The sequence below is a fragment of the Marmota monax genome, unplaced genomic scaffold, assembly GCF_021218885.2.
Source record: "Marmota monax isolate L192 unplaced genomic scaffold, Marmota_monax_Labrador192_F-V1.1 WCK01_AAM20220418_F8-fsc00068, whole genome shotgun sequence".
NCBI lineage: Eukaryota > Metazoa > Chordata > Mammalia > Rodentia > Sciuridae > Marmota > Marmota monax.
This window is the reverse complement of record NW_026692352.1, coordinates 6,099,339-6,114,885: the sequence shown is the minus strand read 5'-3', so window position 1 is coordinate 6,114,885 and position 15,547 is coordinate 6,099,339. Positions and strand designations below refer to the sequence as shown.

Here is a 15,547-nt window from a genome sequence, read left to right as displayed (position 1 = left end):
AAAAAGAACGAAGGCTGGAGTTGTAGCTCAGTGGTAGAGCACTTGCCTAGCACATACAGGGCAGTGGGTTCAATCCTCAGTACCACCTAAAAATAAATTTAAAAACAAAAAGGTATTGTGTCTATCTACAACTAAAAAATTAAAAGAAGAAGAGGAGGAGGAGGAGGAGGAGGAGGAGGAACATAGCACAATTCCATAAGAGAAGGACAGGTATCTCGCCATCCAAGAAAGGCAGTATAAATACTAGTTAGGAGAAAAAGACTGTAGACCCAGGCCATCGGGCTTCCAATTTGAGACCTTAATACACCAGTTTCGTGATCTTAACTAAGCTCTCCTCAGTTTAATATTGGTTTCTTCCCCTTGTAATACAGAAATTCTAGTAGTATCTACCTAACAAATGTGGGAAGTAAAATAATATTTCTGAAATGAAAATACTATATAAGTGCTTGCTATACTGCTAGTATAAACATTTTTTTTTTTAAAGATTATGTTGCTCAAAGAGAGAAAGAGAAGGGAAAAAGGCAGGGGGGGCAAGTGAAATTCTGTCAAAATAGAAGAAACATCAGTGGAATAGAAACAGTGAGGGAGGAGAGACAGAGTAAAGGAAGAACAGTGGAATGAATCGACCTAACTTTTCTATGTACACATATGAATATGCATCAGTGAATCTCACCATCATGTACATCCTCAAAACAATAATTAAAAAAAAAAACACAAGTAAACAGCAGAAAAATCAGCAGAGGGACGAGAACGGGAAAGGGAAGAGGAATTACTAGGTGCTAAATTAGAGCATATTATATTCTGTGCTTTTATAATTACGTAAAAATGAATCCTAATGTTATGAATAACTAAAAAGAACCAATGAAAAATGTGGAACTAGAAAAAAGATTATAAATCTCATAAAAATAAAAAGATTGTGTAGCTCAGACATTAAAAGAATGTTACTAATAAATGCATGTTAATAAATTGGACAACTTAGATCACACTAACTCCTTAAGAAAACACAGACTGTGAAAACTGACATATTATGAAAAAAGAATATCTGACTAGTACTGTATCTATTTCTTAGTGAATTATCAAAACTCTTCACACATACAGACCCCCACACACAAAGTCCAAATTCAAATTGTTTCACTGATAATTCTATCAAACATAAAGAAAGAAAGAACATCAATTTCACAAAACCCCTTTAGGAAGCAGAGAAGGAAACAATTTAAAACTTATAAGATCAGAATTACTAATACCAAAATTTGTCAAAGACATTGCACACACATACACATACATACACACATGCAGGAATCGCTCATGAACAGAAACACAAAATCCCTAACAAAATGTTGACAAACTGAACCACCAATGCATCATAAGGATAAAAAAAAAAAAATTATCACGGCACAGGGCGTGGTGGCATATACCTGTAATCCCAGTGGCTTGGGAGGCTGAGGCAGGAGCATCACGAGTTCAAAGCCAGCTTCAGCAAAAAACAAGGTGCTAAACAACTCAATGAGACCCTATCTCTGAATAAAATATAAAACAGGGCTGGGGATGTGGCTCAGTGGTTGAGCACCCCTAAGTTCAATCCCTGGGTGCCAAGAAAGAAAAGAAAAAAAAACTAGCACATACGTCTTTATTAATTTGATTTATCCTAAGAATGGTTGACTTAGCATTTAAAAATCAATCAGATGAATACATGAAACAACCATCATAAATCTAATGTGATAAACACAAAATTATAAAGATGCAATTTGTGACACAATAACTTAAGGGTGGGAAAATGGAACTATATATATAGAGGAAAGTTTATATACTATTAAAACTAAGCTGGTATCAATTTGAACTAGATTGTTATAAATTAAGATGTTAACTGTAATCCCCAAGGCAACCACCAAGAAAAAACTAAAAGACATATACTAAAAGAAATGAAAAAGGGATTAAAATGTTACATGAAAAAATATCTAACTCAAGAGAAGTTGGTGATGGAAAAAATGAGGAACAAAAAGATATAAGAAAACAAACATCAAAACTGCAGAAGCCCTTCTGTATCTGTAAATACATTATCTATAAAAATGATGACACACTCCAATTAAAAGGCAGAGATTGAATCCGGTACAGAGGTGCATACCGTATTCCCAGCTACTTGGGAGACTGATGCAGGAGGATGGCAAGTTCAAGGCCGGCCTCGACAATTTAGGGAGAGTAAGGGATGTAAATAAAAAGGAGGGTAACTCAATGGTTAAGTGCCTTTGAGTTAAACCTCCAGTACTGAAATGGAGGGGAGAAGATTGGCAGGATAGATTTTTTTTTTTTTAAATGATCTACTATATGCTGTCTCAAGAGACTTACTTCAGAAACAAACAAACAAAAAAAGACTGAAAAGAGTTCATATCAGTGCTGAATGGGTAACTCAGTGGTATAAGCATGCACTGGGTTTAATCTCCAGCACAAAAAGAAAGAAAAAGTCAGTCAGTGATTGAGACAGTCCATGGGGTGGGGTGTCACATGCCTATAAACCCAGCAATGTGGAAACTGAAGACAGGAAGATCACAAGTTCAAGGCTAGACTCAGCAACTTAGAGAGACCCTGTCTCAAAATAAAAACAAAAAAGGACTGGGGGGTGTAGCTCAAAGATAAAGTGTCCCCGGTTCAATCCCCACTACCAAAAAAAATAAAATAAAGGCAGAAATACATGGAGACATCAACAGTCCACTTTCAACAATGGATAACACAATTAAACAAAAGATAAACAATAAAAGACACAAATAACACTGTTACCACACTTAACAGACACATGCAGAAGCCTCCATTCTCTTCAGTTGCATGGGGGATGTCCTTCAGGGCAGATCATATGTTCAGATACGAGGCAAATCTCAATATTTTTCAAAAAACTGAAATCATACAAATTATCCTCTCTGACCACAGTGGAATAAAACTAGAAATAAATAATTAGAAGAAATTTGTGGGGAAAGCCATAAATGTGCAAAGTAAAGAAAACATTCTTGGATAATCAGTAGATAAGAGAATAAATCACAAGGTAAATTTTAAAATGCTTTGAATTGAATGAAAATGAAAACACCAGTTCAAAACTTACAGGATCCAATGAAAAAGTGCTCAAGGGAAATTCACAGCTTCAAACATTTATATTTAAAAAAAAGAAAGAGCTCATATCAGTAATCTACCTTCCACCTTGAGAAACCAGAAAGAAAAGAAACTAAATACAAAGGGAAGAAAAAAGGAAATATAAAGATTAGAGCAGAGTTCCACAAAATAAGAGAATACAAAAACAATACAGAAAAAAAATCAATGGAACCAGAAGTTAGCTCCCTGAAAAGATCAACAACCTGACATCATCTTAAGCTAGACTAAATCAGAGAAAAAGAAATAAGACTCAAATCTCTAAAACCGGGGATAGAAGTGAAAGCATTATTCCCAATCTGACAGAAATAAAAAGGAGTATATAAGAATACTATGAACAAATGAAGCAGACATAACGTTCCTATGTTCATATGTGAATACACAAGCAGTGAAACTCCACATCATGTTCAACCAACGAATGGGATCCTAATTAGAATAAGTTATAATCCATGTATATATGTGTCAAAATACACTCTATTGTCATGTATATCAAATTTAAAATTTTTTTAAATTTTGATATATATAAATTTGATGTTTTGTAAATTTTTAATTTTGATGTATATCAAATTTTAAAATTTTATAAAATACTATGAACAATTATATAACAAATCACATGAGTTAGAATAAATGGAAATTCCCAGGAAGACAAATGCTATCAAAAATGGCTCAAAAAGAAACAGAAAATCTGAACAGATCTATAACAGATAAAGGGGCTGAATCAGTAATCATAATGCTATCAGCAAACAAAACAGAACCAGATGCTTTGACTATAATTTGAAGAAACAATATCACCAGTCTCAAAGTTTTCCTAATAAAAAAAAAAGGAAACACTTCTTAGCACATTCTATATAACCAGTACTACCCTAATATCAAAACCAGAGAAGAACATCACAACAAAACTACAGACCAATATACAAGGATCTTTCACAAAATACTAACAGAACTAATCTAGCATCATGGTAAAATGATTAAACCATCTGATCTATTCTGGGTATATACCCCAAAAGAATTGAAAGCTAGGATTTGAAGAGATATTTGTACAGCTACAGTCACAGTTGTATTATCCACAATTGTCAAAGGGAGTAGAAGCAAATGTTCCTAGATGAACATAAAAGCAAAATGTAGTTTATTCATACAGTGCAACATTATTTAGCCTTAGAAAGTAAAAAAAAAAAAAAAAAGAAAGTAAAAAAAAATTCTAGCACATGCTATAACATTGATAAACCTTGAGGACATCATGTTAAATGAGTCAAAGGACAAATATTGTTTGATTCCATTTAAAACACGTATCCAGAAGAGTTTAATTCGCAGAAACAGAAAGTAGGAGGGTGACTGCCAGCAGTTCAGGAGGAAAGAAATTATTGTTTAATGGGTAGAGAATTTCAGTCTTGTAAGAAAATAGGTAGTGGTAATGGCTGCACAACAATCTGTACTTCACACCATTAAATGTATACTTACAGTGTTTAACAGGATACATTTTATGTTATATATAATTTGCCAAAATCAAAAATATTTTTTAAAAATATTCCACATCATGAACAGGTGGAGTTTACACATGGTATGTAAAGGTGGTTTAATATGCAAAATCCTTACTAACACACCACAAAATACGTGATTATCTCAATGCAGAAAGAGCATCTGACAAAATCCTTTTCATGACTTTTTTTTAAGTCAACAAATTAGAAACAAAACAAAATTCCTGGTGTTGGAGTTGTGGCTCAGCGGTAGAGTGCTCGCCTAGCAAGTGCAAGGCACTGGGTTCGATCCTCAGCACCACATAAAAATAAATTAATTAATTAAATAAAGGTATTGTGTCCAAATACAACTAAAAAAATATTTTAAAAAAAGAAAAGAAAATTCCTAACTTTCATAAAGAGCATCTACAAAAACCTCAAAACCAACATCATACTCAATGAAAAAAGACCAAAAGATTTCTCCCTAAGATCAAAAAGACAAGTGTGACTGCTCTCACTAGTTCTATTTGACAATATAGATTCTATCAGTATGGTTAGGCAAGAAAAATAGCATGTCCAAACTGGACCAAAGTAAATGGAACAACACCCCATGTTCACGGATTTAAAGAGCTAATATTGTCAAGATGGCAACAATTCACAAAGCAATCTTTTAGATCCAGTGCCATCTCCCTCAAAATTTCAACAGCCTTTTCTACAGAAATGAAAAAGCCAATTCTTAAGTTCACATAGAATTGGAAGGGGCCAACAAACAGCAAAAAATAATATAAAAAGAGAACAAAAAAAGAGTCATACTCCCAATTTCCAAACTTACTACGAATCAACAGTAATCAAAACAAGATGCCACTGGCATAAAGACAGCCATATAAACCAATGAAACAAAAGGGAAAATCCAGAAATAAACCCATACATAATGATGTTTCAACAAAGGTGCCAAGACTATTCAATAGAAAACTAACAGTGTTTTCAACAAATGGTGCTGAAACAACTGGATAGCTACATGCAAAAGAATGAAGCTGAACCTGTCTGTAACATCACATTATAAAATCATCTCAAAATGAATTCAAGACCTAAGTTTAAAATTATAAAACTATTAGAAGAAAATAGGTGAATCTAGATAACCTTGGATTCATCAATGGATTCTTAGATATGATACCAAACACATGGAAAACAAAAGAAATAACTGACAAATTGGACTTCCTCCCAATTTTAAAATTTGTGCTTCAAAGAACACTACAATGAAAATGGAGAAGCAACCCACAGAATTGGGGGAAAATATTTCATAAATCTTAAAGCTGACAGAGGTCTAATATCCAAAATATATAGAATACTCTTACAATTTGACTTTTTTATTAAAAATATAAACAACCCAATCTTAAGATGGACAGAAAACTGAAAGAGACATTTCTCCAAAAAAGATACACAAATCACCAACAAGCACATAAGAAGATGATCAACATCATTAGTCATTAGGGAAATGCAAATCCAAAACCACAATAAACTATTACTTCATATCTTCTAGGATGGCTATAGTTTAAAAAATAATAATAGTCAGCAGAAAACATGTTGGCAAGAAAATTGAAAAATTAGAACCCTCATACATTGTTTTCAGGAATGTAAAATGGACAGCCACTGTGGAATAAAGTTTAATAATTCCTCAAAAAATTAAAACAGAATTTAAAATTGACATAGGAATTTTGTTCCTAGGTTCACACCTAAGGAGAAAAAAAAAACTAAAAACAGGCACTCAGACACTTATATACAAATGTTCATAGCAGGACTACTCACAATATTCAAAAGGCAGAACAACCCAAATGGCCATCAACAGAGAAATGGATAAACAAAGTGTGGTATATACACACAATAGAATATTACTTGGCCCTAAAAAGGAATGAAGTACTGATACATACTACATGAAGATTTTTAAAAATTATGCTAGGTGAAAGAGGTTGGACACAAAAATCTCATATACTGTATGATTCCATTTATATAAAATGCCTAGGCTAGGTAAATCCATAGAAAGGGAAAGTGGCAGCTGTTTTCCAGGGGCTTGGAGAAGGGCAAAATGGAGTGTTACTTAATGTGTACAAAATCCTCTTTTGGGTGATGATATTGTCTTACATTTTGACAGAAGTGGTGCTCAAACAACATTGTGAATGTATTCCATGCCGCTGAATCAACCACTTTAAAATGGTTAATTTTTTAAAAAATATTTCTTTAGTTGTTGGTGAACCTTTACTTACTTATATACGGTGCTGAGGATCGAACCCAGTGCCTCACACATGCTAGGCAAATGCTCTACTACTGAGCCACAACCCCAGCCCTAAAATAGTTCATTTATTACATGAATTTAATAAAATAAATAAAATAAAATAAAAAGAGATGGTTATTAAATAATCTATATATCGTGAAGGCAGATGAGGAAAAAGAGGACAGACATGAGACAGTCTTATTAATTAGCTTCAAAATCCAAATAAGATACTAGAAGTAGATTCAAGTTTCTCAAGAAAATGATTAATGATGTTTTACTTTGCTTTTCTTATTTTATGCAAAAAGTTGCCAAACATTTTTTTTTTCTATTAGAAAATCATCCACATCCACTAACATACAACTAAAAGCAACACATGACAACAGAGAGCGAGCTGAGAGCCATTAGGCCGGGTTTTAATCCACTCCACCTGTCACATAAATGAGGAAATCATTTAACTCCTCTAGCCCTCAGCTTAACTATAAAATGAAACTACAACTAAGAAAAGCAGTAATTTAAAAATGAGAATGTTTATGAGCATTTACAGCAACACCAGGCAGTACTGTGCTTCATATTAACATTAATGATTAAATGTTACTATGTTACATGTTAACATATTTGATGCTCACAAAACCCACAAAATAGGTACTATTATTATCCCCACTCTAAAGGTGAGGAAACTGAGACACAGAGAGGATTAAGAAGAAGAGCCATGCAGTCTGGTTCCACAGCTCATGTTCTTAATGACCAGCTATATTTGATCTCGCAGACCTTTTTCAATTCTAAAATTCTATGTCCATGCACATTTAAGGCAACTTAAGGACACAATTAAGCCCTTCTGCTTCAGCCGTCACTTAGCAATTAACATTCTTGAAATATGCTAAGAGGCTTGTTCTGAATGACATCTAACTTCACCAGATGTTCAATCCCAACAGAGCTCTGATGAAGGAACATAATGGAAAGAAACGGCTCATTTGTCCTTGGTTATCTGTGTGAGATACTGCCAAGTGCCAAAGAGCTCAGAAAAGATTTACATGTCACTCAAAATTCTTCTGAAGCCAGCCCTAACAATTTTGTTTCAAGGAATAGTCGCCAGTCTCCTCGCCTGTTAAAGTGTTCAGGAAAAGAGATAATTTTACATATCAAACAAGCGGGAGCAATTCCAGGCAAACCAGGTGTATTTCTAGACCAGTGGTTAGCAAGCTTTTCCATACAGGGCCTGATAATATTTTCAGCTTTGCAGGCCATATGTTATCTTCTTCGTTTTTTGTTTCAAATTCTTTTAAAATGTAAAAACCACTCTTAACTTGCAAGTCATACAAAAACATATGCTGAACTACAGTTTGCTTACCCCTGTGTTAGCCCATTGAATAGGTCACTTATCCAACATGTTACTATACATTTTGAGAGACTGAAGCTGATTCAGCAGTCACAAGACTGATCTTAACTTCATTAAAACTATAAAAGTTGTACAGAAACAACTTACTTGATAAGATAACTAGTTATGAAGCAACTTGATAAGATAACTAGTTATGAAGCAAACAGCATTATACATACCCTTGTCCATTTCAGTGTTTACTAAACACCTGACACAGAGGATGTTAGGCAATTGCTACGATCATCCTCATGAAGTGCACAACCCAGGTAAGGTTCCAAGTGAAGGAAATAATGCAAAGATGTCATAAGTTAAAAAAAAAAAAAAAAAACTATAGGAGTTCTAATGTGGTAAAGATTCCAGGTAGTAGAAGCAGAAACATCAAAGTCTGCAGGGGTGACAGCATTCAGGATGGATTAAGAAGTTCTGAAAAGCTAAATGGCAGAGCAGGAAAGTCCCACACAGACTGAACACCTTCAGCCAAAGCCTAGTGGGAAAACACAAGCTGCATTCAGAGAAGATTAAATAGTGGCCCAATTTGTTCACCTTCAGTGATGTGAAATTATTTGGAACCCTGGAGAGGAAAGGAGCAGGAGATACAGCTGAATAAGTAGATTGGGAGGTCTGGAGCACAGAGAGCATCAAATACCATGCTAAAAGTGAAGACAACTTATGGGCAACAAAGACACATGAGGCGTTTCTGACATTGTGGAGTAATGATCATAGCTGTACGTAAGGAAGGGTGCTAAGGTAATGACAAACATGATGAATTGGAGGAGGCAGAATGCCCAAATACCAGTTAACTGGCTATTATAAAAACCACACACACTAGATGTACCGTGAGCTCAATAGCAATGGTAATGAAGAGAGAGAGAAGCATACATAGAACCAAAAGTAGGATTCATGGGATGAAGTTGAGCTGATAGAAAAGAGAAAATCGGGTCAGAGATTTAGACACAGCCAACAGACAATGAGGATTTATATTTTAGGCAATGAAATTATGCATTAACAAGATTAACCAGGCAGTGGTGAGTAAGACAAAGTAGATATAAAGATCCCACAGTCCACAGGCCTGCCAGGAAACTACTGTAATAATCCTGCCCTTTGGGGATGCTGATCTGAGCTTGGATTATGACAAGGAAGATGGACAAGTAGCCATGGATACCAGAGTTATTTCAAAGAAAGACTCAAAGACTCAATGGCAGACTGAATAGAGTGGATAAAAAGAAAAAAAAATCAATCAGAACTGACAAAATTTGAGGCCTAAATAAATGGAATAATGGTTAATAAAGATGTGAAAAATTGGACAGGAAAGCAATCCTGGAGAAAAAAATAAAGAGTTCTATTTAAAGCAAAATAATTTGGAAATGGCAGGTATCTATGCAGAAATGGTCAACCACAAACAGAACTAGAATTTCAAATAACAAGCTAAACAACTAATGATAACCAAGTAGCATATTCCAGTAGAACTTCCAATAACCTAGTTCTAAAGAAGCTTCATTCAATCATTCAACAAATATTTATAAAGTTACTACTATTATATGCCAGACACAGTGCTAAATACTAGGGATAAACTTTTTTCGGTGAAGACAGACACTGTCCCTGACTTCATAAAGTCAATTCCTACAGTTTGGAAGGAAAGAAAAATATGAACAAATGGACAATCAGAATATAATAAATAATGTAATGAGGAAAATATAATGCCACATGTTAGGTGAGCATAAAAGAGGGGTATCCAAATTAAGTTTAGGAGATACATCACAGAACAAGAAAATCTGCCTTTAGAAATGGGTCTCAAGAGTGGCATGGAAATATTTTAGCACAAGAAAATTTTAAGGATAGGGTATTCAGAAATAAGGAATTGGATCAAAGTAAAACTCTGCAAGCCATTAATTACAGAGGGGAAATGCTAAAGACTTGACTTTAAAAAAAGGAGGGACATGATCAATATTTTAGAAATGTCAAAACACAGTAAAGAAGTAGATATTTGGCAGCCACCATCAGTAGTGTTTCAAAGACAAAACGGTCCAGATGACTCCTCTGATCCAGCTCGGGAAGGGGTGGTGCTATTCACTGAGTTAGGGAATTATAGGAGACGGTCTTCAGAGAGGATGAAGGGAACTGAGTTCCGCTGGGGCCATACGAATGTATGTATCTACTAGATGCTAATCTAGACCGGAAATGCAGACCTGAGAGGGATCAGCAACATCCAGATAAAATATGTTACAGAGAAGAAAAAGGTCCAGTGGAAGCCTGAGGACAATAGTTTAAGAGCTCCACAAAGCTTTCCCTAGCTGACCCCAAGCCTTTCATGTTATTCTTCAAACCTAAGTATACTTTCCCCATGGCTCTTCTTTGCTTAATTAGAACAAGAAATAATAAAGGACAAGGGAGAAAAAGTGGCTCATCCTACTACTTGGACACTTCAGATGCAGCAAATATACTTTGTATGACCACTCCTAAAATAGCTACCTGATGAATTAACAGGGAGCCTCTGATCCTATGTGTATATATTCCTGGACGTTAATACACTTTAAAGTGTAAGCCAAGTTTAAACTGAGAAAAACTGTGCAAGTATCTCTGTTAAGCATCAGCAGGCCTTGGACACCCTCCGCCTTGAGTTCTGATGAAGCCCAGATGCTGAGTTGTTAAGAAGGGAAGGTGAGACCTCTTAAGACACTGAGCTGAATATGTACATTCCCCCAATTTGGCGGGTTTCAGGCATGCTTTTCCTCTCAAAACAGTGAAAAGCAGTATTATTAAGAACAGTATTATTAAGCAAAAGTATATGAATCCTGAAACAAACAAAAAATTTTTTTTAATTCAAGTCAACAGGGATGAAGAGATTCTTGTTCACAAGTCACTGCTTTAAAGTACCCTACAGAAACAGTCACAACTATAATCACACACTCCCAAGTACAGAGTGGACCAACTGTCTTCAATGCTACTCCATGGCAGGAGGACTGAGAGTGACCACGCTAAAGTAGCTAACCCCTCAGGGAAAAGGCTATTTCACAACAGAGCAGAGATAGGAACAATGTGATCCTTGGGAGAAAATATTCACCAAGCAAAGTCCACACTAAATCTTAGGACTGTAAAAGTCAAAGATAACCTGGGCACTAAAGGGAAAAAAGAACGTATCCTACAACTGTGAAAACAGAACTGAAAGAGGAAGAAGGCTAGGGTGAAGGCAAGCTACCTAGCACTGCAGAAGACAGAGCTAGGAGAGGGAGTCCCCAAACTGGAGAAAAAGATTGTAAACTGAAATTGACTTATCAGGGGAAAAATCGGTCAAGAATGCCCTCATTACAATCTAACCCAAAAGAAAATGGTAAAAGCAAGTTTTTGAAATTTTAAACAGAAAGAAATTTTGAACTTTATGACTCCCCTGCTGAGGATGAATCTAAAGCTCTGTTTCTGTTTATTTCTCAGGAATCTAAAACATCTATACAAAGACTCATGCTTCCAGTATTAAAATTCTCTAAGGCTCAAAAATTGTGCTAAGAAGACAAGCGCCTCCAAATTCATAACAGGAAACGTGGCATTTTCCCAGATTATTCTCTGGCTTCAATGAAGAGAGAGAATGGGACCACACTGCAGCAGCAGGATTTATAAATATGAATTACAGGATAAGATGATTTTCCAAACATCTGTCAAAAGTTAATTTGATCCAAGAAAAAAGTGGGGGAGATTCAGAGGGAAGCCAAATATAGTAACTAATGTGTGGAACTTTTGTAGACTTGGGTGGGTTGATGGCCTCAGAGGCACTGCATGCCTACCCTTCAATAATAAATACCCCAAATCTGTAGAATAAAGCACTTTATACCATTCAAAGTGCCTACCTGTGGACTCTCTCATTTGATTCTCACAATGCATAGCTAGTAGATATCTCTGGCTAAAAGTAAAGATAGATACTTGGTATTTTGACACGCTATATGAAATAAGAAATACCAAGATGCCATGTGGCATAATAGTTATTAAAAAAAAAAAGCCTTCAAATGATCAAATTTAAATCCAAGTTACGGATCTGCTACTTATCAGCTATGTAATCTTGGATAAATAGTTTAATGTTTTCTTCCAGGCACTTCACTCATAAACTTAGGATAATAACAGTCTCTCTGTTGTTACAGAAACTAAATAAAAACAAGGAAAGTACCTGGTTTGTTTTCTGACACATTTTAGGCACTCAACAAATGAAACTAGCAATGGTCTCTTTTTACACCTGATATAATATTGGTCCTAGAAGATCACACCAGCTCAAATAGTTCAGAAACAAATTTAATCCTGAATTTAAAACAGGCTCAGATACCTAAATGTTTTATAACAAAGCATGCAGCTAATACAAATAGCCAATGAGGATTTGCCCAGGATTTGTTTCTTCTTGATGGGAGTGGGGAGATGAGTACAATATTTATAGGAACAAATTATTTTTATAATTTTCCAACTTTTCTTTGATGATGTTCAATAAGACCTGAACAGAAATTATATCATATTCAGCACTCTGTAGTTAAAATACTTGGGGACACTTAATTCCTGCTTCTGAATATTCTGCTTATATACTGTGTGGGATGTGCTTTGGAAACAAATTAGATCCATTAACAAGACTACTACAAGGAAATAGTAATTTTTTAAATTTCTCAGTTCTATAAAGTTACCTAAACAAAAATCTTTAAACTTTTCTGGGTTTCAGCATCTTTTTAAAAAAATATTTATTTTTTAGTTGTAGTTGGACACAATACTTTTATTTATTTTTATGTGATACTGAGGATCGAACCCAGGGTGTGCACACAGTAGGCAAGTGCTCTACTGCTAAGCCACAACCCCAGCCCCAGGTTTCAGCATCTTTATCCTGAAAATGAAAACACTCATATCTCCAATAGCATTAATCACAGTTAATGAAGTGAAGGAAGAAATCTCAAGAGAAAATTAAATAACAAAAATCATATAACCATTACCTTTTCATGTGGTGTGATGAAGAAAATGCATATCTAGAAAAAGACAGAGATGTGTTCTGATCCCCTGTTGAGAGCCACAGCCGAAGGGGCCCCAGCAAACTTTCAGACTGCCAGCTGATGATTGGCTCACAGCTGCCAGAGCAACATCTTGCTGATTGGCTCCTCTGCGGTGATGCTCATTGGGCTGTTTCCCTGCCCTTTCAGACCACAGAGCTGCTCATTGGGGGACTTTTTTGGCTCCGCCCACGCAACCCAGCCAATCGGCCTCAAGAGCAGGAGGATTGGGGGAGGTGGAGAGGCTTGTGGTTGAGGGAGAGGCTTGTGGGAAGCCCGTGGTGGCAGTTGGGGCTCTGAGGGTTTTTCCTGAGGAGCTGTTTTGTTTGGCATGTGTGGTTCTAAAAATAAAGTTAGTTTCTTTTGACAAGTGGCTCCTGATTGTGCCCAGCCAGACTGCGGCAATCCCCAATTCTGCCACTTTACTTTATCCTAAGATACTGGGATATATTGGAACATATTTATCCCACATATGACCTATAGATCTAATAATGACTTTAATTAGATGCCTGCTACTGAGCCTGGCATTAGAGATATGAAGTAGTTTGTGCCTTTAGAAATGAAGAAAGAAATACCCTCCAAAACATAATAAACTGGCACAACTACTAACAGTTATGTTCAAAGGGTCCAGAAGCAATGAGCAGTAACACCATATAGAAATGATTAAGTCACAGAGTTAAAGGAGATCACTTTACCTGTGAAATAATTTTCTCATAAACTAAATACTGATAATAATTGTTGCCCTTCCTTACTCCAAAGTTGCTGTAAGGATGAAGTGAAATTACTTTAGGTAAATCTCCAAAGATTAAAGAAACATGAATAAGTATGAAGTGATTTGATTATATTAATTATATATCATATATGTAAAACTATTTTTATATAATATGTTTACAGGTATGATAAGTTATCATCCAGAGCATGAAAATAACTTGCCATATCAAGTTCAAGAGGTTGTAAGGCTTCCTGGTCTCATTCTTCATCTATGAAAAAAAAGATAAATAACTCTAATATTCCCTTCAGTGACAACCAGCAAATTCAGATTTTCTTACGTTTGATATTAGAAAACTAAAATAAAGAGGTTAAGCAATTTGCTCAAGGAACATAGTATCAGAACAAATCTGGATTAGAATTCAGGTTTTCTACTTTTCAAAAGTACTACTCTGAAAAATATAAAGAAAGAAACTCATTTGTACAGGCTCCTAAAACAGACTCTGAAACCGACTCGTCCCTAAATATTAAATCTGTTTGCCTATGGTATTTGAGATGATCACCTTATGTGTTCACTTTTGTGAAATATATCACTAAATTGCTTTTTTAGAATGGCTCAGTGGTAGAGCACCTGCCTAGCATGTGTGAGGCACTGGGTTCGATCCTCAGCACCACATACAAATAAATAAATAAAATAAAGGTCCATCAATATCTAAAAACATATTTTAAAAAAAAGAGAGAAAGAAATTGCTGAGAATTTCTTCATTTGAAAAGATTTGATCCCTTAAACCTGGATTCCATTCCAGTTTGAATTTTTTTCCATTAAAAGAGAAAGTACTGCCATCTACTGGGCCCTAAAAATATTGCTGCTATCGTTTACAGTCTGAGAAAAGAATTTTTGATATATTATCTAATGCTTTTGAACTTTCTCAGTACCTCAATAAGTTAAGAGTTATGCCAAAATGAGTTACATAAACTAAATATTCGAAGTTGAGGCTGGGGATAAAGTAAGATGAAAGAAATAAAATCCTTTCAATATTTTTATGCCCAAGTATTGGTATGATAGCCCTAAACATGGAAAGCATTCCCCTGTATCACTAACATTACATTCAGCCCCTACCAAATCCCGGGCAGTGTGGTAGGGATATAATGCTGATACAATGTTAAGAATTAGAGATCAAACACTCTAACCACAGTGTTAGAGCCCAGTGAGTACAAGTTTTTATTTATTATTGAATTCTACTCATGTGCCAGGCTTGTCATAAACATTATCATATTTAATCCTCAAAAATAGTTCAGGATAAGGTACAAATTGTTATCTGTATTTGCAGATGAGGAAAGAAACTATCTTGCTGCTTTACACAGGGAAGCAGCATTCCTGCCTGGAATTAATTCCATATCAATCTAACTATGAAACCCACAGCCTTAACCGCTGGGAATGTGTATTCACCCAAAGCAGTGGAGTTACCCAGAAAAGAAGAGTGGTTGCCAAAAGGAAATTAAGGCAAAGATAACCTTACATGTACATACAAAAGGCAAAATACTAAACTGAGGTCTAAAAGGTTTACAGCTTATTAGTCCAAGAGCATTTGCTTTCCCATCC

General features: G+C 35.3%; 1 protein-coding gene across 3 annotated transcripts in view; it reads right to left on the bottom strand.

Annotated features, from left to right (window-relative positions):
• Window positions 1-15,547, bottom strand: part of Uvrag (UV radiation resistance associated) — a 330,605-nt gene that overhangs the window by 236,958 nt on the left and 78,100 nt on the right. The gene's annotated exons all lie outside the window — the stretch shown is intronic.